We start from the raw sequence: 26,215 nt of genomic DNA on the forward strand, positions 1-26,215 counted from the left end.
GGATAATGCTTTTTGTCATGCCAGTTTCTGCCCTTACACAACTGGCTCAGGTGTGAAAACTCTTACATGAGGGAGATATTGGGACATTCACCTGAAGGTGTTTAACTCTCCTGTGGGGCACAATTGTCTCCACTGTGCTGACCTAAGAGGCAGCTGACATGTCTTAGCAGGTGTGATAAAACCATCAAAGGCCTCTGAAGTGTCCCTGATCCAGAGTGCAGGAACAGTGTAAAACTCCCTACCCCAGGGAAGGCATCTGGGCGTTCCCACATAACAGGAATGTAGGTTAAATCATTGAACTCTGTGTTTTGTGGGCTTTTTCCACCCCTGATGGATCAAGACTACGACCATCCCTTTGTCAAACTGACATTAAGATTGCAACAGTCAAATCTCATTGCTAGATCCTGGGTGATGACTACCTTTCTGTCTCCTTTTCTTCTCTCTTTCTTCTCCTAACTTCCTCTCAAAATATATTGTAAGCAAGGCTAAAAAATTCCAGTCAATGTCTTGGTGACTTGTTCTTTGGGTAAGTTAAAGTTGGCAAAGTATAAATTTGCTAAGTCAAATATGTGAAATGTCTTATCTTGTCTGGGTGTTGTTTTAAAATTTGCCAAGTGCCTTATTCTACCATAATGTTCTAAAGTTTGCAAGTAAAAGTGTGTTCTTGAACCTTCTGAGAATTTTGTTGTTTCTTCTGTGCACAGCCCAGAATAAATCAACCAAACTTCCCCTAAACCCACCAAGCAGGCTGGGGCAGAACATTCACCCAGAACACTATACCGTTTTACAAATTGTTTGCCAGTAACTTTTTCTATTTTCCAGATAATTTCTTTCTCAGTCGTAATCATTAGCAAGTAAATTACGGTGTACCAAAGTCTGTTTGGAATAAAACTCCACATTTTTACCTGCCACTTTTATATGTGTGAGTAAAATTGGTATAGAAAGAAGAGCTTTGCTGGATGAATTTTTACTCGTTTTTTCTCTTCCTGATAAGATCTTGGCTGTATTTTTAAGTTTTTATAACAGACTAATAAAAAAAGTTATCTTCACCAGCTACTAAGTGATAAACAGTTTATAACAAATCTACATGCTAACTCTGCCATTAGCTATTTCAATTGCATTTTCTAACATTTCAAGAAAACTTCTTGCAGAGTGCTTAAAAATGTACGTTGGTAACAAGCATAAGCTAAGTGTGGAATATGCATATACTTATGAGTTACCACTGTTAATGTTCTCTGTGTGATCCACAAAGCACACAGAATTGTAGGCAAGCCACAGTAACAGAGAGAATCTAGTTCCACATTCCTCCAGCTTCCACTCTGAATTCTCATTTTTTCTGAAACTGAACTTGATTATCTTATCTACAACTATGCAATACCATAACTTGGTATATTAAGAGTTTTATACTGAAGTGCTGAATTTCAAGGCAAAGGATAAGATCTATTAAATGTCTCTGTAGAAACATTTCACACCATAAACATTAGTGTTAAATTTATAGCAAAATTCAGACATTTCTAACTGCCATTACTCATTCAAATACTCCTTCAGCTGCCTCATTGCAGCTCATTCTGCAAGTAAAGACTTGAAATTCATGTGTAAATGCATACAGTTTTTTTTCCACCACCTACTTTCACAGCTTCAAATTATTCAAGGTAGAGTAACTTCTTGAGCTAAAAATAATTTCTTTGTATTTTCTATCGATGTCTTTTCCTTCCAAGAACTTCCCCAAAGCAATAATAAAAAAGCTGAATTGTAGGTATTGGGTATTTTTCCCTTTGATAATTCTGTATAAGCAATATTTATTAATTTTAAAAGTAATTCTACACACTGAATTTTTACTAGAAGCCAAAGAACTCAGAAGCATTCTTCATGGTCACAGTAAAGAATGGTGTCACAATCTTTTCTCAGGATCTTATGTTTTGCAGACCTTATTAAAATAAAATTATGGTTTTCGCCTAGGAATTTACATTCTAATGAAGTATAAAGAACAGATTTTCTTAATGCGATTTTAATTCTTCCACGTAGTTTGAAATTACCAAATTCTACTGGTTCCAGCAAAATTAAGACAATGATTCCATTGAAAAAGGTAACAAATCTGAGGCTAAGTACGACTGACCAAGGTTCCTACTCCACTTCTGCAGTCTTCTCCAGAAGGCAATACAGAGAAGGAGTTTATATGTGGTGTTCCAAATTGCCCTGAAGAGGAGCCAATTTCTGAAATTGGAAAATTCAGAAAAGAACATCATAACAGTTGGAAAATAACATCATAACATAGACTCGTAAATTAGATGTCTTATTTTAAAAAGCCTCATACAGATGAATGCATTGCCAGAAAGCATTTTAAAAACAGGTAATCTTTCAAAGGAGGATAGCAAGGGAAAATACATAATCACAAGTTTTATTTTTTAAACTTTACATTAAAAGTAAGGATAGTGAAATATTGGCACACATGGCAGAGCAAGCAGGTAGTTTACTTTGTTCTAGGAAATGTGTTCATATACACCCATGTCTACATATGGGAAGGGGAACAGAATGTAAACACAGAAGGATTATTTGGAGCAGGTAGAAAGTAAGATAAATATCTCCACAGCAAGCTGCCACTTAGAAGGACAAGGATTAGCAGAATGCAGTTTTTAATTGGATTTGACAGACTTTTAAGAATGGGAAGCATCAGCACTATAGCTGGTCACCATGATCAGGGACCATAGCCAAGAAAGAATAATCTCTGAAATGCATTAGCATTTTCTGAAGCTCTCCAGTTTTGCGACTTTAGATGGAACTGAGCATCTCTTGTGATTCTGAGGAAGTGAACCACTCTGCTACCTAAAAATGAAAAAGTACCTGGAATGGAAGCCAGGGATGTGCTTTATTACTTTTATTCTAGAGAAGCCGTTGTTCTATCAAAATTTACAGTACACAAGTTCATTAATCTCAGCATAATGAAGGACTGGGAATGCAATCAGAAAACGCACTGCTATATGAGATCCCTGTTAAAGGTCCGTCTTAGTGGTGAGCATGGCATCTGGTTTTGCCCAGTGTAGCTCTAGCTGGATATTTAATTTGTATGGGTACCTTAAGATGATTGTACATTTAATTTTAAGAAACTGTACATAGAGAACAACTTAATAAATTAAGTGAAAACTCTGGAGAGAAAATATTTTTCCCTGTCATTCTGAACATGGAAGAGCTGTTACCTGGGTATAATATTAGAAGGGGAAGAGGTTTTGTGCCATGTCACTTGCATGTATTCAGCCAGAGAAGCATTCTAAAATGGGACTAGAGAGTTTGGGGCACAAAAATATTAATTCCCTTGATAATTAACTACTTAGCACTTCCTCATCACTGGTCAAATTTGGAAACCTTTATTCATTTTCACTTGGGCTTGTGAACTCTAAGACATCGAGGCTTAGCTGGAAGTTGTCTGAACTGTTCAGCTGTTCAGCACAGTGTGTAGGACCCAAGCAGCATAACCAGGTACAGAATGTAAGAGGGGAGAAAAAAAAGAAAAAAAGTCTCTGTGTTATTTACATGCATCAGAGGGAGTATGAGAGGCCTTGTGAATGGTACTAAAGCTCGGCAGCTCTCATGACTGGTTGTTTGGGTTTTTTCCTTAATGATATGAAATTTTCACACCTACCTGGTTAGGAAGATGCAATTTAACTACCTATATAGGCTTTTGAAAACAATTTATTTTAATAATTCCAATTTTGAACAAGTTCATCTAGCCAGTCCCTCTGATAGTTAGGAAATACAAATTTATGAGAACAATGCAGCATCCTTTGGGATCTACAACAGTTCCAAAACCAAATGCCAGCTCTTTTAAATCATCTACTTATTCTGACATAGCTGCAGTCCCCTGAATCTCTCTTTGTTGTGATTGGTTTAAAAGCAAACACGTCCAAAATAAAAATATGAATAACATAGTCTATTCACTAAAAAGAAGATAATAAAATGTAAAAAATTCAATAAATAAGTACTTTAATAGTTTTTCCCTTTTTTATTTTATTTTGAATCTAAAAAAATATGTAAATAACATAAGGACTTATTTTATCCAGTTGAGCACACATCTTTAATGTTATCTTGATATCTCCTCAGTTGCATCTTAAAATGGTCCACAGAGTTCAATAGTGGAGCAGTGAAGCAGCAGGCATCTTCACAAAACCATGTGACTATCCTTGTTCTGTGTTCATTCGCACACAGATAATCATTATTGTTACAAATGATGAGAAAAAAAAATTCAAAGTAAAAAGAAAATTACTTTATTAATATAGAATGCCTCATTTCCCACTGCTGGTTATTAGTGCTCTTTTGCTATTGCCTATAGCTTGTCTTTATTCACTTTCACCACAGAAATTTTATCATCCTTTCATCCTACTCTAATTTTAGTTCTTACTGGTCATCTTCAGAAGACTGTAGTCAGATCACACTATATTTTAGCACCTAACAGAAGTTTAATGCAGGACAGAAAGATGGCTTGGCAAAGAAAGCACAGATACACACAATCATAAAGATATTTCTTGCTTTCATTTACTTTTCTCATAAACATTATGTGTTAATACCTCATTTTTTCAAACTTTTAATCTGGCAAATTGCTGGAAATTTTTTCTCTAATCAAACCAAAGGTACAAGCACATTCTTAACTTGAAACTTATACATCAATTTCTTTGAAGTCACTAACCCTAAAGAATTCTAAAATGAAACAGACTTAAATACTTTGATGAAAAGGGAGCAGAAACAAACTTACAGTTCTGATTTCTAGAAGACAGAAGACAAAGTACCTTCTATATGTCATACCTCTGCTCTTACTTGCATATATATAGATATATATATCATCCTATTAAGCCTGGTAGTTTGATACGAAGAAAAATCAATGGCATACGATTTTAAAATGATTTTGTTTTGTTGTTTTTAGGGTTTCTTGGTGGGTTGGTTGGTTGGTTGGTTGATTGTTTTTTTCCGTGTGAAATCTCTCCTGACAATTTGAATTATCTTTCTTTAGAACCTCCTCAACATCATTGCTCATCACGTGAAAATTTATCCATGACTTCACAGAGTTTGTAAATCAAGAATTGCATTGTGGAGAGTCACTGCATTATGCTGACTTAGGCTGATACATACAGAAAATTACAATTATTTTTTATGTATTTGTGTAGAACAATAGGAATAAACAGTGCTGTAGATTTCAAACACTGTGTTTTCCAGGAGTCAGAAATATTCATAATGATTATTGTTGTTTTCTTCTTCAGTGTGAAAGACATGAAAGAAATAACTATGCCCATTATGTATAGGCAAGGCTTTCATGCTGGATATATTTGTTGAGGATATACAACAGTAACTAAGAAAAATACAAGACTCAAAATTGTGGCTTTTAACAATGGAACCAGGAATAACATAATTATGTTTCTCATTGCACATTTGCTTATGCTTTGGTTTCTAAATCATAAGTCTCACAATTTTATTAATGCTGCATCTAGATGTTTGTTAGCATACATCTATTAAAAAAAATTGCTTTTCTTTAGCGACTCCTACCTCTTTCTTACACTTTCTTACTCAATTAGTTTTCAGAAAGATACTAATAAAATACGCATAAACAACAGGCAAGTAATTTTCCCAACTAACTCGTATTTTATGTATATATATATATATATATATATGTATGTATATAATTCTACTAATTCTAATGACAAATTCTCAGTCTTTAAACATGAATTTTGAAGAAAAAATTGTTTATATCTGGGGTAGCAATTTCTTTCTATGGTAGAGATGTTGAAACATCCCTGTTATTCCAGTATACACTAGAATACCAGAATAAAATTTTTAGATCAGGTGCCCTTGAAGAAGGAGATTCCCTAGCAGTAAGTCTCATCCCACATAATTTGAACCCTTTATCTATTTTGTATATTTAACCCACATTAGAACAAATTGCCTCATGCAGTCCCATGATCAGATAAATATGTTGGAGTACTCAGGAAAGTCAATTATTTTGAGCTAGATCTTAAGCCAAAGGAAAGATTTGAAAAGCATTGTATTTTTTTCTTCCTTCTACTCCCTATCCATTCTTGTTTATTACAGTGATAGGAATCTTGGCCAACAATAAATATTTACACAAATAACAATAAACACACCTACTCAAAGTTTGTAAATGGAGAAAGATATTTAAGCTAACTGACCAATTCATTCAGTTTTCTGTCATTTGCATAATGCATGCCCACATGAAATGTCAGCCATTTTCAGATGTGTCAACTATCCAGTCTAAGTTTTGTTATCCTAATATAGTACATTATGGAAATTAATGTCTGTTAAATTCACAATAGTCTTTGTATGGTCTACAGAAGTATCACAGTTTACCACTATTCAATACAATTCCCCTTCCAAATGAAAATAAACTGCCATGAGCTTTAAATCACAACAGGAAAAGAAAAAGAAAGAAAAAGAAAAAGAAAAAGAAAAAGAAAAAGAAAAAGAAAAAGAAAAAGAAAAAAAGAAAAAGAAAAAGAAAAAGAAAAAGAAAAAAAAAGAAAAAGAAAGAGAAAGAAAGAAAGAAAGAAAGAAAGAAAGAAAGAAAGAAAGAAAGAAAGAAAGAAAACGAAAATAATTTGAAACACATTATTACTTGCATATCCTTCACCTCTGACTGCAAGCAATTATATAGCACATTTTTGAAATATCAGTTTAGCATCGCTTGGTGTTTAAAAAAACCCAGCCAAATGTCCAAAGATCAGTCAGAAGTGTACAGAATAAACATACAGCTTTTCTTTCTCATTGCATGTGTGTTCATTCAGTTGGATCTCATATTCCCACAATCATTTTTGGTCACAATGAGAAAAGTCACACCTTTTACAGATTAATTTATTCATGCATTATCTAAAAGTTTTATAAAGCATTTTGTGGATTGCATCTTCTCTCCTTTTAATACAGAACAGTAATAATGAAAAACAAAACAAAAAACCTTTTTCCTCTGAGCTCATGCAATCATTCCCAGCTTTAAGCCAAATGAAAGATGTCATTACAGACTAGTAATGTTTCCAGAGAGGATGCATTAGCATTAAAAATAAATATTATACATTCACATAAAAGCAGAGATCAGTCTACACAGTAAATCACACTTTTAGATTCATGATATTCAACAAAGTGCAAGAAAATGGTAAGAAAAAAGCTTTTACCATATATATATGTATGAGTACACAATGCACTTAGTACTTTTAGGTAAAAGAGATGCTAATGCTCTTTAGCAAACCTGGATGCAGTTAATTTCAAGGAATATAGTTCTTTCACTAATGTGAGTGTGGCTAACAGACCACCAGTTAATTTATTGAATCAAGTCCATGTAAAAAACATCTTAGTAGTATGTGTTCATCTGTTCCTGGAAACTCATCATTAAGAATATTTAAATAAAAACTATCATGCTGATTAAAGTTGGTTTTTTTTTTTTTTTATAATAGGACTTTTTGCAAGAGTATAAGATGTGACTTTGCACATATTTGTTATAAAAAGAGATGAGGGGGGAAAAAACCAAAAAAACAAACAAACAAGAAAACCCCAACAGAATCTAAAACTAAATAACAGTTTCATCTGTGGCCAGAATTGTAACACAGAAAATTTTACCTTTTTTTGCCATTTCTAGTAAAAGACTTCATAAATGCACTCACATGCACTGTTCCTCCTGGTGAGACTTTTGGCATTCCAAACCAAATAATACCTTTCCATCCTGCACCTCATGAGGCTTAATGAAGTCCTGACCATAGATCCCAAAGACATACTTGAAAGGATGAGAATAAGGGCAGGTAAAAGGAGTAGATCCTAGCCAGTTCACATACAAGGATTTTAAAAGTATTATTGCTATTTTTTAGACTGTTGGACTGTTAAATATTTATTTGGATTAACAATAAGATCATACTAAATGTATATTATGTTCCTTTTGGGTTTTGAGTGTAATAGATAAACTGCTTGAGAACAAAGCTGGGGTTTTTTTACTGTTTTCATACTTTGATTAAAAATAATCTGCAGCCATCACATGAAAAATAAAAATCTTGGAACAGAAAAATTAATTAAAGTCATAGTTGAGTAATAGTGCAGCTGTTTTCCTTAGCTCTGCTCTCATGCACTCTCTGTATCTGAAGATTTAGCAAAATTTTTTAGTTTTCTCTTTGCCAAGAAAAGGAAGGCAGGTAGCTAAGACATGTAGGTCAACAGAATATGCATGTGGCATCACAGAAGCAAATATGTACCTGTGAATGAACTTGACTGCCTGCTTGTCCTTTAATACAGATAGAGGAATCTGTCTGCCATTACCCTTAATAGCTTTGCAGAGATTTCTTTTACATGGAAGGACAGAAGGGAGTTTTACAAAAAAAGAGGAAGGGAAAGAAGAGAGGAAAGAAAAATGGGAGTTCTGCACAGCGTGTGATGATTTGCACATGTAGCATTTTCAGTCTTAAAAATTATGTGTAATGCTGGTTAGTGAGATAAAGAAATAGTAGGTGAACTAAATGATGAGTATTACTCAAAAGGGAGAAGTGAATACCTCTTTTCCTTCCTGAAGTGTACAAGATCAACTTTGCATAGAAAAACACTTTGGAAGAAAGCTGCTTTCCAGCAGTAGCAAAGTGATTTTCTTCCTTATTAATAATTTTGAAACTTTCAACAGGTTATTTATGTTGGGACTGCTTTACAAATTACCATGTGGTTTAGAGGCAAAAAAAAGAAAATTAACATGAGATTACATTAAGATAATAATTTTAAACTTTTGAAATACATTAATGTACATTATGGACAAGCTAAAAACAAATACACCAAAGAGAAATAATTAGCATATTTTGCTACTCATATTCAATTGACTGTTCCTCACTTACCTTGTTGTGATATGATTTTTATATCAGCTGCCAAGATCTATTTATGAAGGAATAGATGGATATCTCACTTTCGCAGGTTTTCAAAAGATAATTACAGATGGTAGGAACAAATACAATAATAATATAAACAATGGCCACCATTGTATCTGAGGAGATGATAGCACATATGCAGTTTGGTAACTACAGTGATGGTAGTTTGGAGTGCAGGAAAGAGTTCAAAGACTCATTATTATAGGCCTCTTTTGTAGAGCAAGAGTGATTAGAAAATGTTTAGACAGTTGAGGAAGTCTTGTAAATATTCATAATATATCTATGAAAAGATTTAATTTGCTTGAATATTGGTCAGAACACAAATTTCGAAATCAATCAAAGGAAAAGTGCACGGAAAAGTACTAGGCATTGCCTGGTAATTTACATGATAAAAAATCATAAGCCCTTTTGAATTATATCTCATGAAATAAACCATATACTGGTAGTTTGAATGTACTATAAGACAGAGATATTGACCTTTGATCCCACAGCAGAGAAGGGCATGAATTTTTTACATTTCTGTTCTGTGCCTTTATCTGTGTTTTCATCTTTGAGTTATGGGCAGCTGTTCAACACATTTTCTCATTCAGGATAGAGGAAGTAAGAAAGAATAAAACATGAAAAAGCTGAAAGAAATATTGAATGTTCTGAACAAAGTTGTTTGTTCCTTTTCGCCTCACAAAGATTCCTTTCTTAAGTCCTTACACTTTCAGTTCCCTTAGCTGGTATAAACCCAATTAGAATTAGATTGTCGTATCTGTGTGCACTCTTACCCTTTATCCATATTACATATTCATAATATATATAATATATTTATACATAATACATATTCTTTGTCCAGAAATTCTTAATTTCTTACTGTTTTTATTCAGTCTAGGTACAGCTGTTCTCAAGCTTTTAGACCAGGTTCTTTTCATCTGTAGTACTTTGGATGCTCTCTTTCTTTGCTTTCACTAGATAAACCCTGTTCCTTCTGAAGGAAAAGGCATAGACTTGTCTTTGTGGAGAAGTAGCAGTGGCATCTGTGAGTCAGTGGCTACCACAGCCAAACTGAGGTCCAGACCAAGCCTTTGACATTATTTCACTCTTATCCTTCCTTCTTTGTTAGTGCAGAATGAATGAGTAAGCTGGAAGATGTGAGGCATGGGAAAGGAGCAGTGAGGACTGAGAGGAAATTAAGGCTATGTTTTGTAATTTCTCCCTTTTTTTACTGAACAATTTTGATATGTTATGAGTAATGAGTTATTTGCAGCTTGAGGACAAATAAAAGAACCATGACAGTTCAACGCTCAGTTGCAAAACAAAAGATGGAGCAATACTCAGAGAGCATTGCTTTACCTCAAAGTCCCATCTCCCCAAGTTCCTTCCTGTAATCAACAGAGAAAAAGGAAATTCTCTAAAGGACAACTTGGAGTGGTGACAACTGTAACATTGTTACGAGCAGTCTTACTCCATTAATAGTCTTCATAAGGCAGAGGTCTCTTGGTGAATATTCTCTAGTGATGATAACAAGGATGAAAAGTACTTCTCTGACATACCTTCACAAGATTAGTCATATCGTATTGCAGGATATTCTGTTGTGGAGTTTAAAAACAATGAACTTTATATGTCACAAGGGACCTGCATAAGCCTACTTCAGCATGAATTAAGCCCACAATTTTTATTCTGGCCTTAAATAGTACTGTAATAGTTTTAACCTAGTGTTGTCTGATTCCAATAAAAAGCATGGGAAGTTGTGTTTTGAGAGGGGTGGGGGTTTTATTGTATTTGCTTTTAATGGAATGTGTGAATGTAAGATATGAATAGACATAATTATCTTACCTATTCTTTGTCTCCCACTGCATGCAAAAATTCACCTCTTATCCTCTTTTTCTTTTTGTGAATAGATGTACCCTCTCAAAAGCCCCTCTTTACAAACTATTCCCAGTGGAATCTCATGAGTGAAAAAAGAGTTACAGACTGAAACAGCTGTATATGCTTTAATTAGATTGGAATAATTCCATTACTATTTAGCTGTTTATTGATGTTATAGAGTTGAATTGTCTCATCATTAAATACTTGCCATTATAATGGGACTGCATGGAAAAGCAGTTGGACATTCAAGCCACTTTTTAGAGTGATATTCAGACAGAAGATAGGCTTTGACAGAATGACAAACAATTGTAGCTAAAATTTCACAGGTTTTGGAAAAATATTTTTCTGTCCTGTTGTTTTGCTTCCTTCCTTTCATGAGTTTCATTATTTAAAGCCAGCATGTTTAGCATAAAAATTCTTTAAAAGAAAAATAAATTAGGAAGATAAAATTTTCCCAATTGCACTATGAATTATGATACAACCTGTAACTTAATGATTACATTTGTTGCTGCTGTCAGTGTGTGTAATGGACAATGTCCATTAAATCAGTAGGTGTGTAGTTGTTATCTATTTGTTGTTCACTGCCTCTCCCTGTCTCAACTATATTTAGACATCTATGTTCAAAACCAGGTTTGAAGAGATGATTCTTAATATATATATTAATATATTAATATATATGTGGACATTTTTTGCCACATATCAAGATAAATTCTCTTTGATTATAAGAGACTTTATTTCATTTCATTCATTTCTGAATTATGGGAAGAATGTGTGTCATTTTAATTTTACAGATGTAGAATGGATATATATGGAAGTTAAGGTTTACATATTCCTAGGTGACACATCTGGTAAGGTAAATGACATGCATGAGTATATATTTCCAATTACTGACATGCAAATTATTGTAACTGTACCATATGCCAAACCCTGCTATCAGTCTCTTATCTGGCTTTTTGCCAATGTAGATGCTTACTTTCTACTAACGAATTCAGTCTACACCAACACTTAACATATTTCAAATAGCTCGATCATAGTTGCAGGTGCTGTGAAGTAGCAAATAGAAATAACATTAATTACATTATATTTATATTAATAAAAACATAAATTAATTTTGTAATTTCTTGGATAACACACTGTAGCATGTGGCTGTATTGAGCCTTGCATAAGAGGTCCTCATTCTCAAAGCAGATCCCATATTCTGTGGAAATACAAATAATAGTATCATATGTGAAGCCTCAGAGTTTGCACAGATAAGAATACATACCCAAAAATGAATGAATTAAGTATGAGAAATTCAAAGAGCTGAACAGTTTCAGAGCAGTCAAAAAAATTTTAAAAAAAGTAAGCATGGGTAAATCCAATGCTGGTTTCAACAGGGAGATGAAGGAAATCTCATTTCTAATTCTATTTATGTTTTACGGTAAACACTAATTGGATGCTAAAGACAATTAAGACTAAAGCCTAGAACCTGGATTATTTCTCAGCCACCGACTGCTCTAAATGCAAGCCATCAAGTCAGAAGACTGTATTTATTCTTCAATCATTTTCCAGTCTTGTAAAGTCCTGTGTCAAGGGATGTGCAAATGAGCTGAAAGCACCAGCTTACCTCTGAAAATAGGAAATTTTCACAGAATACGAGATATATAGATCAGATCTCCTGACATGGCTGTGTGAATTTGCTAGCCACTGGGTTAAGGGATTAATGTCTCCTTCAGCTGCATATCAGAGGCAGATCTGTAACTCCTGCTAGAGCAGTCATTGGCTTTTGCCCTTAGCAGAGGGCTCTGTGTGCTCCCCTCTTACACAGCTTACTGCAACTTTACAGCATGCACCAGAGGGGTGACCCTAGGACAGAGAATGAGAGTTAGACCCAATGTGAGGCACCTAATTCATTCCATACAAGAATCCTAAAGTCTAACACTCCGTTTTGGTTTCCTGTTTTAACTCTTTATCACTACCTAGACTACAACTGAAATCAGCAATTCTCTGCTCTGCTGATGGGAATGTTGCCAAGGGATCTATAACCCCAGTCATAGACTTTCTCAAGAATTTTCATCAGTTTCAAAAATTTGAGCCCATTCCATTTAGAAATCATCTTCAATGGGATATACAAGTCTCCATAAGACTCTCATTGCACAATGGTCTGAAACTCCTAAGTGCAAAGCTTGTATGAAATATCCAGTCAGAAGTTAATAGTCTGTATATTATGTAATAAACGGTAGTGTTGTGAAAAAACCTTAAAAATTGGCAAAAAAGGGCGCTGGGGAAAGGGAAGAAATAAAAGAGAAAAGGAAAAAAGAAAGAAAAATTCTCTTTGTTTGCATAAATTTGAGACCAATGTGTCACAAGCTACTGCTTTAATTGACTTTACCTGTAACATTTTCAATACTGCTATAGAGGCATACTAAAGAGATTTCTTACGAACTTAGGACCAGATTCCAAATGTTTTTCATTTCATAAAGTCATTTATAACTCTCCAAAAGGTGGAAATATACTCAAATTTTAGAGGTAGTTTCTCATTTAATTTTATGTTGCCTAAATATTATAGATATGTATGGTTGAATAGAAAATAAATATTAAAGCCAAACTTCTCATCTTTTCCACAATTCAAGTGGCATTGTCGGAAGATTATTTCAGAATTAATTATTTGAGGCTCATACAAAACAACTTAATGAAACTAGATCCTTTTTAGCTATTCTTTATGAGATTATTTTTTCCACCAGGAAAAACAATTTCTCATTAGCGAGCTAAGTAACAAACAGTGTCCAGATTAAGAGGAAATAGTGTAAAAGGTTTTCTACATTTCTCAGTTAATCTTTCCTTTTTCTGTTGGCAACTTCTGTTTAATGATACTTTGTGATATATCATGGGGCAAAAAAAGTCGGATCTGAAAACAGCAGGAAGTATTAATGTGCCTGCTATTTAGTAGCAGCAGCAATGTACTATTCTCTATAAATGACCTTTTTTTTACATATTGGGAATTGAGTGCTCAGTATGTCCTTGATAGATGAAAAATACCTCTGGCATGAGGAGACCAACAGGCAGTGCCTCAGATATTTTAAATTATAATTGCCACAACAGGCCATCTACAACAGAGTGATGACCAAAATCTGTAATCAGTTTTAAAAACAACATGCTATAGGGGTATTTGAAAAGTACTTTTATTTTAGCACTTCATAAGAATCATTTACCTTTATTAGATAGCTGCCTTCATGGGAAAAAAAGGAAAGTCCAGGTCTACAACTCCATCATTCTTCTTTTGAAGCCACTTTAGATTAACAGGACCCTGGTGATTTCATATAATTTACCAGTCAGCGACTGGTAACTTCATAAGAACTTTTCCCTGGGGGGCTGCTGGATGCTGAACTGCTGAGTCTGATCTAACAATACATTACTAAGTGGATGAAAGTGTTAGAATTAGATGAGAGCATTTACAACACCGTTTGGTCCTTGCTGTTTAGCAACAAGAATCCCTGTTGTGCCCTGTGTATGAGATCGTGGAGAGAGGATACATATTTACAGAGTTACCTGTTCATTCACGAGCCAGTGTTACTGCCTGCATTCCCATCTGAAGAAAAAACACTCATCCACTATAACATTTTAGGCTTGTAAAATCATGGAAAAGTGGTGAAAGAGCAGAATGGATTTTAACTTTCTGACTTTCATGGCAAGAAAATTAAAAACAAAAAAAAAAAGAGAGAGAAATGTTTATAACTTATATGTATCTATAACTCTATGAATATGATAATTCAGACACAAATTTTATAGTAGTGGGTATTTCAAGGAGTATGATGTGTGACTCTTGGAACTAATTATTTTTTAAAATGCTGTTTATTGATTGAATTGCAGCAAGAAGTGATATATCTAAGGGAGTAATATATTTATTTTTAATTAGGCTGCAATTTAATTTTTGGTCTTCTCTCATAAAGCAATCAAGGAGCACCTGATAGGAGGTAAATCTTTGATTTTGAGGTCCCCTCATCATCCCTTTGCAGTATAGACTAAAGGATACTGTCATACTTATGTCACAGCCAAACCATATGTACACCTCCTGAGTGCAGAATGCAATGTCAGATATCATATAGAGTAAGAAGGAATCACTGAGTGTTCATTTATTTCAGAAAATATAATACCAATCCAAATAAAAAAGTGTCTTTAAACCTGTTAGTTCATAAAATGTCACCTTTGGGACTTGATATCCAAATCAACTATTGCAATCCTTGCCTTTCCAATGCAGAACTATTCTCTTCAATATTATGTAGAAAAAGACAAAAGAAGCTTGTTAAAGCAGCAGTGGCAAATTTTTAAGTGTGGGGGTTTTTTTGGTAAATATTTTCTGTGAGCTGTATCATTGCTCTCAGTCATTAGACTTGTAAATGTTAATTATATTATTACTGTGAAATAAATAGTCTAAAATCAAGACTTTCATGTGTGACTTCCTTAATTTTGGAACTTTTTTTGGTGTCTGCAAAATTTAAAACTTACAGAAACCACAATAAGTATATTATACCATAGGTCTGACTGCAGCCCTATGTCATATTTCTCATTAATCTTCCCCATCCCTTGATACCATGAGAAATGATCCATGCTGTTATTTGATTGGGAATTTTTCCCAACATCTGTGATGAAAATTCTACAGCATGTGACCTTCTATTTTTTAATCTTATGTCTATAAGTTAATGTTGAAAGTCCCTGAAGCAGGACAAAGACGAACCTTGTGTTACACATGATATAAGTACATGCAGGTTAGAAATAGAAACAAGTTCACATGAGCTTATGGGCCAGAAGTCTCTGCCACCATGATATATAGCTTTAGAATTGAACTCTATAGATCATCTCAATTTCTGTCACTGTGCAGTTCAAAGTTTTGCAGGTCTCTTGTGGAAAGAAAGACATAACCCCTTAAATCTATGTAGCTGAGACATTGATGTTTCTCATTCAGAAAAATGACCCTGGGATAAAGATGAAAATGATATGAAACTGCTCATCTCAAGAGGTTATCTCAGGGCCTACAATGTGAAATAGATTTTTTAAAAAGATTTGTCTTGCTAAAAAAAATACATTTATTAGTGTACATACTTTAATGAATTTGTATCATATGTCCTATTACAAACAATATTAAGGGGCAAAGTGTTGCAAGAAGCCTTCTCATTCAGATTAGGAAAAAAAGCAGCTGTGATATTGCCCTTAAAAGCCTTATCACAGCACTGGTGCCACAAGCTCAAGCTTTGTGTCTGCACAGACATGCCTTGTAATAAAAGTTTCCAAAGAGTAGGAATTTGAGAGCTGCTCACGATCTTTATTGTAGGACCATTACCCAACACATTTTTAGAACTTGTCTTCATTTTTGATGATTTGTTGTTTTAATAAAGATACAAAAAACTGGGAAGAACTTGTCTCTTTGATACATCATGGATCCATATATGTGAGTTACGGACATACATTTTACCACTGACAAATTACTTATTTTGTCGGGTAGGCCTTGGTAAAGTAACATAAGGTTTTCTGATAGTAACTTTCATTTGGATATGATAAATATGAAAAATTCATTTGCTCTCCACAGCTGCCATATTTCAGATAGAATCCAGGAACCCCATGATATACATGCATGCTCTAGTTTCTAAGTAGTGACTTTAATTAGAATTAACTCAAAGCCAGTGCTAAAAAGGATAGCATAGCTTTCTCCTCCATGTTCTCTTTGGATTGGTCCTACTTGCACTAATATCAACATCAAAACTCCTGTTGATTTTCCTGAGAGAGAGATGAGGCCCATTTACTGCATACTCAAGACCCTAAAGGATCTTTTAAAGCCTTCAATAAACCAAACCTCTGTTGTACTGTGGCTGTTTAATTCTGTGAGAATTATTCCCTGAGTAGCACTACACTGCAAAACATTTTTTTTTCATTTTGATTTCTTTTTTCTCATACCATTTTATTGCTTTTAAACTTAAATTCCCTCTTCTTCATCTTTCATAATTAGCTCCAATGTCTTCTTAGGCTAGCACTCAAATTTACTGAGAGGGCAAGCAGCAGGCAGTGAAACAAGGGCAAACAAAGGAGTAGAAAATGCGAATTTCATGCTAATTTAAATAGTTTAAAGTTATTTAAATGCATTTCATATGGCTCTTGACACTAAATACTTAAGTTAGCTGAATCTTATGGTCAGTAGTTTAATATACCTTAACAGTGATATCATTTCCCCGGAGAGGCACAAAGCAAAGCCACACAAAGACAAATCACTAAAGTCTGAAAATAATTAATTTTTACAATTCTTTCATGAAGCAAAATTAATCTTCAAATATACACATTTTGTCAAGTAAAATAAATATTTGTTTATATTAACCAATTCTTATTTCCTCAGCTATATTTATTAGTAGAAAAGATAACAAAGAATTCATATATATCCAGGCACATAACTGTATAAACACAAATGTGCATTTGTTGAAGCACATGTGTTGTGTATGTATATATGTTTTCTCCCTATAATGCTCCTTCCTTTGCAGTTTATAGCACCATCTGCAAATTGTCCTCCAAATACGCAGTATGTGGCACAACATAACTGTCAATTCTCTTCTCCAGATGCTCTGAAAAGGGCAATGAATACTAGAGAGAGAGTTAACTTGAAATGCCTAAATTCCTTTGAAGGAATATATCTGAAAGGACCTGACAGTACATTCCTGATTAGACCTTTCCACCTGAACCCATTCTTCATTCTCTTTCTACTAGCATCAGCTTTTATTGTAAGGGGATATCTTTTGTGCCAGCTACTTTGTAGAGCTGGTGAGCAACTAAGGCAAGCTGTGCAGCTACTGTGAAGTGCACAAAATTATAGTCTGTTAAATGATGTCTCCATATGGGATTAGCCAGATGATAATTAAGCCTTCCCTGCTTCTAGATGACAAAAACCTGTCAGCAGCTTTGGATCACTATTTTTAAAGAGGTGGTGATTGTAGTGTGTAGAGTTGCAGAGCTCCATCCTTTTGTGAGATGCATTCATTTCCTGTCTGGACCAGGGATCAGGGACCTGGGTCACTTGCACTGAAATACACACTGTATTGACACTTGCAATATTTTTTCCAGAGACAGGGTAAGACCTGGAGAGATGGTTAGTAAAAGAGAACACAAAACAAAGTCACACAGCAGGAATGTTACAAAGCCCTCCACAACAGCATGAAATACAGCTGTACTTACAGATGCGGTCTGGCAGGACAAGACTGCGTGTTACTAGGGGAGTATTTCAGAAGGCATGTATCAGTCCCGTGTTCTTAGGTCATCTGCACTTGCTCATGCACTGTGCTCCATAAAAAAATGTTCCGAAGAGGAGCCAAAGCTCTTGAAATATACCTTAGTTTAACTACAAATGCAGGGAATGGCAACTATCTGTGTGCCACTGCTCTAGTTGAGGTGTTTAACCTGGAACCTCTGTGACTGACAAGGGGTGAAACTTCCAGGGCAAAATCTTCAAAAAGATTTACCTAGACCTGACATCTGTCTCTGACACAAGCTAATGAATTAACCAGTGGCTTAATTTTGTTAAGTTCATGAACAAGAGAAGTCATTGCCTTGAATATTTTCTTTGACATTACAGGATATAAGAATGCACGTCTTAGAAGGTGAAAGGCTGGTTTATAGTTTCAGCTATGATAAATTTCAGTAATGCCATAAGAAGTTCTTGGTTTTTTGACATTTTTTATCAAGTATTACCTTCAAAGATTAAGACTAAAATGTCCTGAAACTACCAGCAATCTGCACAAAGTCTATTTCATATGATAGTCTAGTTCATATGATGACATGGTGGGTCAGTATTCAGGTTTGACAGTTTTATTACAGTTTACAAGAATATTGTTACCTCATGTAAGTTGTCGAAGTTTCTTGAATATTTGAAAGCCTATTGACACTTTATGGTGATATTTGAAAGTTTGTGATAACAAAGGAACAATAAACCAAGCTGGTTTTTCATAGCAGGTGAAAAGACATGGTAAGAATAGTGTGATGCTTCTTTTGGGATTGGTGTGATGGCTATTGCACCCCCACAGGTTTAATTTTGGGAATCCTTTCAGTCACTGCAATTCACTTTAACAAGTTCATTCAGTCTTAAATGTTGCAGACCTAAATGCCCTGTGATTAGCTCTGCTTTCTTTGCATATGTTAAGGGGAAGAATAGTCAAATAATTTGAATCAGGCTACAAGACTAATGACATATGCTGACAGGACAGGCCCTAGTGATGGTAATCCACAGGAGGCAGCACATAGCACTGAGAAACATAAACCCCACTGAACTGAAAACAGTGCTAGAATTCAAACCAACCTAATTCCATCAAATACAGCTGTGCTACAGACTGTCCATAGACCATCTTTTGGAAGGCTCATTAGAAACAAACAAAATTACAGTGATCACGTTTTTTATTTAATGCTTGCTTCTATCAGTATTCATAGTACGAATCAATTACGTACATTATATAGTCTTTAATAAAAATATAAGGCCAAGAACATCTGAGGGAAGTCGAAAACTACATGTCGTTTTTTGCAATATATATAAAAAAGTGCTGTTTTAACCTTTGAATACTTAAGGTAGACTTCAGGGCTGTTTTTTAAGAATTAGAAAACCTGAAAAACTGGAATACCTTACTGAGAAGGAGGAGAGGGAGAGAGACAGGGGAAGGAACAGACAATTTTTCTCCTTTCCTGTATGAGAAATGTTCCCATCTACCAATGACAGATAAGTGCATTATGAAGAAACCCATAGCACAGGACCTGCTCTCAGATGTTGCAGTCAAACAGAATTCAGTATTCCCATTATTGACCTTAACTGAAGGTACATCCTTGAGGGTGCAGTATGACATTGATGGTAGTGATAGAGAATGGGGAGTCTTAAAAAGATTTGTTAAGATGATTTGGTCATGCTTGTCAAATCTCAGGCATCTCTGACTCATTTCATTATTTTTATATTTTACATTAAATCCTGGGATATTTTATACTGGATGCTAGGCTGGAAGACTGAGTACTATGATACAAATTTAACCTTGTGCAAGATGGCCCAGCCCTGCGGAGGCTGGCAATGTTTCCTGGACCATGGATGTGTATGAGTGGTTGATACTCACTCTGCCTCACGTTGCTGTCAGTTCTCCAGCGCAGCTCAAGTGTAACTTCAAAGTCTGTCCTAAAATTTTAGAGAAATAATCTCTGCATGCAAAAATATGGGAAAAATCAAGAACTAAACCAAATTGTAAGCCCTTGGAACCTTGCCACCAGCAACAAATCTTTGGTAATTCATATGAGTAGAGAATTCTTTTGTTTTGGCAGTTAGTTTGCACAATAGTAGGAGAAATTGCATAATTGCATCCAATGTCTCTCAAGCTATTTACTGTTGAATCAGATTTTTTCCCAAGTATTGGTGTTTTTAGATGCTATCATAAATTAAGAGTTTAATAATACACACAAAAAAAATCAAATGTTTAATCTCTTTAGTATATTAATTGAATAGAATATTCATCAGCCAGTATTTCCAAAAGAACAGAAAATCCTGCCAAAAGTAAGCAGTACAGGGGAAGATATGCTTATACAGAAATAATTTTCACATACCAGTCTTTAGCATTCATTACCTTTCCCTATAAGTCTGTCTTTATTACAGCAAAATAGATCATAAACAGACACTATTTCAGCCTTACTCAAAAATCATAAAAAATGGGTTTAATCAAAATCAGCCTTCCATAACTAAAGAAGGAATATGAATCAGTGTGGTGAGTTAACCTTGCTGAATGCCAGTTGCCAAATCATCCATTCTCTCACTCCCCTTTATCAGCAGGACAGGAGGGGGAAGAGAAACATGAAAAGGGTCATGGGTTGAAATAAGGACAGGGAGATCACTCACAAATTACTGCACAGGCAAAACAGACCAGACTGGGGAAAATGTATTTAATTTACTGTAAATTAAAAATAGAGTAGAATAGTGAGAAATTAAAACAAAACTTAAAACACCTACTCCCAGCCTGCTTTTCTGCTCAGAATCAAGTGCATTCCTAACTCTTCTAAGTCTTCCCCCTGAGTGGCACAGACAGGCAGATAATAGGGGTTCTAGTCAGTTCATAACCTTTTCACTCTGTCACTCCTTTCTTGTCACACTCTTCTCCTAATCCAATGTGAGTTCCTCAACAATGGGATAGAGCCCTTCATTGATTTCTTCAGTGTGGATCCTTCCCACCAGCTTCATGAACTGCTCCAGCAAGGTGCTTTCCATGCTGTATTGTTGTTCAGGAATGGTTTGGGTTCCCTACACAACTACAGCTCCTGACAGAAGACCTGCTGCTGTGTTCCTCCATGGGTAGTTGAAGCACCTCCTCTTCTACCTTCTTCATTAACCTTGGTGTCTGTAGGGCTGTTCACTTCTTTTTCCTCTCTCACACAATTGCTACACAACTTTTTTTTACCTTTTCTTAATTATGTTATCACAGATGGATCATCAGTTTGGATCATGAGCTCAGTTTGGTCTCGTTTTGGGGCCTTTCAGAGCTGGCTGGAACCAGCTGTGTCCACCATGAGGCAGCCCCAGGCTTCCTCTCACAGAAGCCACTCCCTCAGCACACTGTGCTGCCAAACTCTTGCCATGTCAACCCCATACAATGAATTTAACAGCAAAAGACAATGCAAGGCATTTTGCTGTGTGACCTTCTACAGGCTTTTTCATTCTGCAGTCTTACAGCTTCACTGTAAAGCAGCAGCAAAACTGGCAATGGTAACAGCAGTAGTCAAATTTTCTGTGGAAAAGATTGTCCAAAATGCTATCAGGAAAACCAAAATTATTATTCGGAAAGTATTTCCTTAATATATTCTTCTTTAGAAAGACAAAACAAAACAAAACAAAACAAAACAAAAAAACACACCACAAAAAATGATGTAAATTGCTTCCCTGGAATGAGCATGCATCACATCTTTTGCTTCTCTTGTGGCAATATAAAAAATATGGAAAATACAATGTCAAAAAAAGCTGAAACCAAAAATGTAATAAAAATATATATAAGCAACAAATAAAGAATGAAATTCTGTCTTACATATCACAATAGACATAACAGAATAATCCACCTAATTTAAAGGCTATTTTAATATGTCACGGGTTTGGCATTGGCCATAGGTTACACAAACCACCACATAATCTTAGAATGTTCAGCATCTTTGGAGTAGTTGTTTAAAGATAAAAGGTTGTTCTGTCAGATTCACAGGAGCACAGATACACAGCCAGTATTTATCTGAATATTAAAGAAGTACTCAAACCTGTCACTTACATTTCTGCTTTTCTTCAGTAAGTCATACTCATGCTGTTGGCTCTAGCGAAAAATAACCTTCTTGGGATAATTTCTGTACAATCTATATGGATGTGAGTACATCATTCTTTACTACTACAAAAAAAATTCATATGTCTTAAGATCATATTCTGTTAAAAAAACTTATATATGAAGAACATTTTATTGAATTCACAGCAAAGGTGTTATTGGCCAGTTTTACAGTAACCCAGAGCAGCCATAAGACTCTAATAAGAAAATTAGGGGTCCTTTATTTTAGGTTTAGAAAAAAGAGAACACACACCTTCCATCAGAAACATGTATCTACTTTGGAACTACCATTTTTTAGGTGCTTTGAGAGCTAACAGGCTATTAGTTTCTAAAGCCTAAAAACGTGTTTGTTTCAGAATCAGTAGGAATAAAGGCCAATTTCTATACACCAGTTTTAGTTTATTTAGTTGTATCAAGGATAGTACTTTATAAAATTTTACAAATACTCTGGAATTTTCCCTCTAAAGGGTACACCAGTCACAGAAGTCTGCCATCTCTTTTTTGAAAAATCAGAGTTCTGGATAAAGCATCTGAAAGAGTTGTTAAACAAAAGTTTGGATAATATTGAACAGTATTTATGAATATTTTTCTGGAAGGCTTCTTGTATAAGCCTGGCGAAACCTCCCTGGTTTCTATCTGTGCAGATCTCCCTATTACAGTGTCTGTCTCCAACAGATGATAGGAGACAATTTCATGTTCAGCCTCCAATGCTGTTCCTCTCATGAAAGTAGAAAATCACACTAAAAGGATGACAAAAAAGTTACTGTCAAAGCTGTTATTGTCAAAATTTAGAAGAAAAATCACACAGTATGGAAGTGAAAAAATCTGTGTAGTAGTTATTGCATATAGCTGCATCTAACAGAAATTTGGTTGTGGACATGGAAAACAAGATATGATAATTCACTGGTTTTTTTCAGCTTTTTCAGCTGCCACTATTTTTAAAATTATTTTTATATAATTCTTCCTCAACAGAGAGAGATTAAATGGGAGATTGTCTTCTGAAAGAGACAAATATGTGTTTTTAAAATGCTTCATAAAAGTAAAATATCTCAAAAAAAATTATTTGATCCTAGACAGATAAAGGAGACAATAGAGGAAAAAATCCTTCCTGAAAAGATCTTCATTGATGTTCAATTACCAGTGAATGAGCACACCCTTTAATGCTGTTTTTCTGGGAGATGAAAAAGTTTGTGTGATTGATATAAATTTAAATGTGATGCCTTAGTCAACAAGCTGCACAGGTAATAAGCTCCCTTGGCCAATAGTGTCTGGGAAAGTGTCACATGATACATAACAAGGCCAAATGTTGTTTCTAAAGCAGATATTATTTTAAAGAATTGTGGTATTTACTCAACCATTCTCTCTAACAGCAGAATCTGTTACAATGGTAGAAGCTTAATTTCAGGGAGCTGGGCAGTATGAAAGCAAGCAACTCAAAGAATTCTGTCCTTTAAATCTGTGCAAGATATATTTCTTACGTGTTACCATTTAAAATGGTGAAAGACTCTGCTATGAAAGCTAAGTGATTTATTACCTTGATATGGAGCACAGGTGAACATATTTCTTCCTTTTTCACTGATACCATTAAGAAGTATTGCTTCATTTGTCTTATATATTCTACCTTCATTTATCTTACATATTTTACCTTCAACACTTGTTAGCAAGCTGCAATACAAACTTCTTAAAGAAACTTTTGATGCTCAAGTAATGAGATTTCTCTGTAAAAAAATACAGTTCCGGAGACTCTGGAACATCATTCTTTCCACTCCTTCTGTAGAAAGTATATTAAAAATAAATTAAAAAATAAATTAGTGGATAATCTTGAAAGAACAGAAACATTAGGCCCCATCTTACTGACTGTCCTCTCTTCTTATATGTAAATAAACTAAAAGCGTTTTTATATGTAAACAAAATTTCTTAGTTGAGTAGTATATGATAGCAGCTGAAAATATTTCCTACTTCAAAGTTCGTGCTATTGAATGATAAATTACTTTATTTCTTGACCCATTTGGTAAATAAATCAACCACATAATAAGTAGTGCAATTAAGCCAAGGGAAGTAAAATAATATCAAGAACATCAAAATGAGACATTGCAGGAACCACTCAAGAAAAATATTAAAAACAATCTAATTTTTATATATGAGAAAGCAAATAATTCTCCCCTTGCCTCCCCCAATATGTCAAGAGCTGCAGCTAAGCTCCTTGAGGCAAAACTTAAAAATTCAGCAGAGATTGGTTTACATAAAACAAGTGTTTACCAGGCTGGAAGATATTCTCTGCACATTTTTGTGAATGGCTTTCAGTGAGGTTGTAATAATAGCATACATGGGAGATATATGGAGCTAAGAAATCCAAGGGGAAAAAAAAAAAAATATATATATATATATATTTTAGCTAATGTAAAATTTGGTAGCTAAAGTAAAATAAATTGTAAGATCTGCCTTCTTTTCCTTCGTCACAGGACTCACTACAATCTGTGAAAATTAATTAAAATATAATTGTTTCTACTATTGAAGACAAAGTCTGAAAAAGCAAAAATGTCTCAAATAAAAATTGTTTCTCTGGCTATGCTTCCATGTTACTTCTGTTACATAGCAATCCTAACTGTCACAAAGCTTCTGGGTATTCCTGGTAGCTCCAACCAATAACAGTCTGTATGTCTAGCAGTGTTTCTGCTTCATTATAGAGTCATCAAATACTTAAGGTTTCTCTGAGGAACCAAGAGCTTTTCTCTGAACTACCCCTTGCGTGTTTTTTTACCTGGAAAAAGAAGTTTGAATAAACAGCATGTGTTTCTTTTCATTTAGATGTGTCATGTAAGTTAAAATGACATAAAAATATTATTATGATCAAAATTATGTTAGTAGCAAATTTTCTTTTTCAAACAGTTAACTGATTCCAAGCAAGTGGCAACCACACTTCTGCCATGCTTATGCTTTCCAGGAATTGCTGCAGAAAATAAATTTTAGCAGAGAGTCTAATTTCTTTCAATTGCAAGAAATCTCACGCGCATTTTGTTGAGGAATACATCTGGTCTAGGTAGCTGGGCTTGAAAGCTGCAGGTGGAGATGCAGACTGGGCTTGGGTGGGAGACAAGAGGCTGTGAACTGCCATGTTATCTGCTACAGAGAAATGGCATATTGCACGGAATGTCACTTTTGGTGAGTTAGAGGCAGCTATCCTGACTATCTCACCTTCCAACTTCTTCAACCCCAGCCTGATGGGGAAGGGGCAATGCTGGTGAGACAGTGGTGATGCTGTGCCAGCACTGCTCAGCAGCAGCCAAAATGCTGGTGTGTTATCAACACCTTTTCAGCTACTAATACAAACAACAGCACTGTGGCTGTTCTGTGGAAAATCTTCAACTTAATCTCAACCAGACTAAATTCACATCTCCTGTCCCAAAATCTTAAGATAAATTATTACTCTCCCATTCTTCCTACACTGAGTTGACTTCATCAACTCTCTTTTGACATGACTGTAATTCATTTTTTTGGGACATAGAGGATACTGCTCAGACTTTTACTGAATCAGCATGCTAGGCTCATTTACCTTTTGCATTACGAGCAGCATGGATTTAAATTAATTTTTCACCCTGAAAACTTTTGCTAATTTTTATTAAAATATTAAAGCTACCACTGCCTGACAATTTTGTCTGGTTTCTGCAGTACATGAACATGCCTAGCAGCTATTTTTTTATATCAAAAGTGAGTGGAAAACATATCTATATAAATTCTACTCTTCATTAGGAAAAAATAGCTAGAATGTTTGTAGAGTTAAATCTTTCACTGTGAAAATGTAAGACCTTGGCTCACTCTATATGTGGCAAACCTCCAGAAGTCAACACGCTCTTTGGAGGTGAACCCTTCAAGCTTAGCTCCTTGGTATTGATTGTGACATTTTCTTGTCAGCATGAACATCCAATATCCAACGCAGGCAATATTTCCAATTAAGTTGTATAGACTATGGACAGCATAAACTTAAACAAATGTGCAGTGTCAGAGCACAGACAAAGTGTAGCACCTAGTTTTAATAAACTGAAAACAATCTAGCTGACAATATTCCCTGATTTTACCTTTGACTTGGTTTATGTTTTGTTCCATCCAACATTCCTCCTTTTATCATGACTTTAGCTTCTGCTTTTGTAATCT

This window comes from Sturnus vulgaris, chromosome 5 (genome assembly GCF_052056855.1).
Source record: "Sturnus vulgaris isolate bStuVul1 chromosome 5, bStuVul1.hap1, whole genome shotgun sequence".
NCBI lineage: Eukaryota > Metazoa > Chordata > Aves > Passeriformes > Sturnidae > Sturnus > Sturnus vulgaris.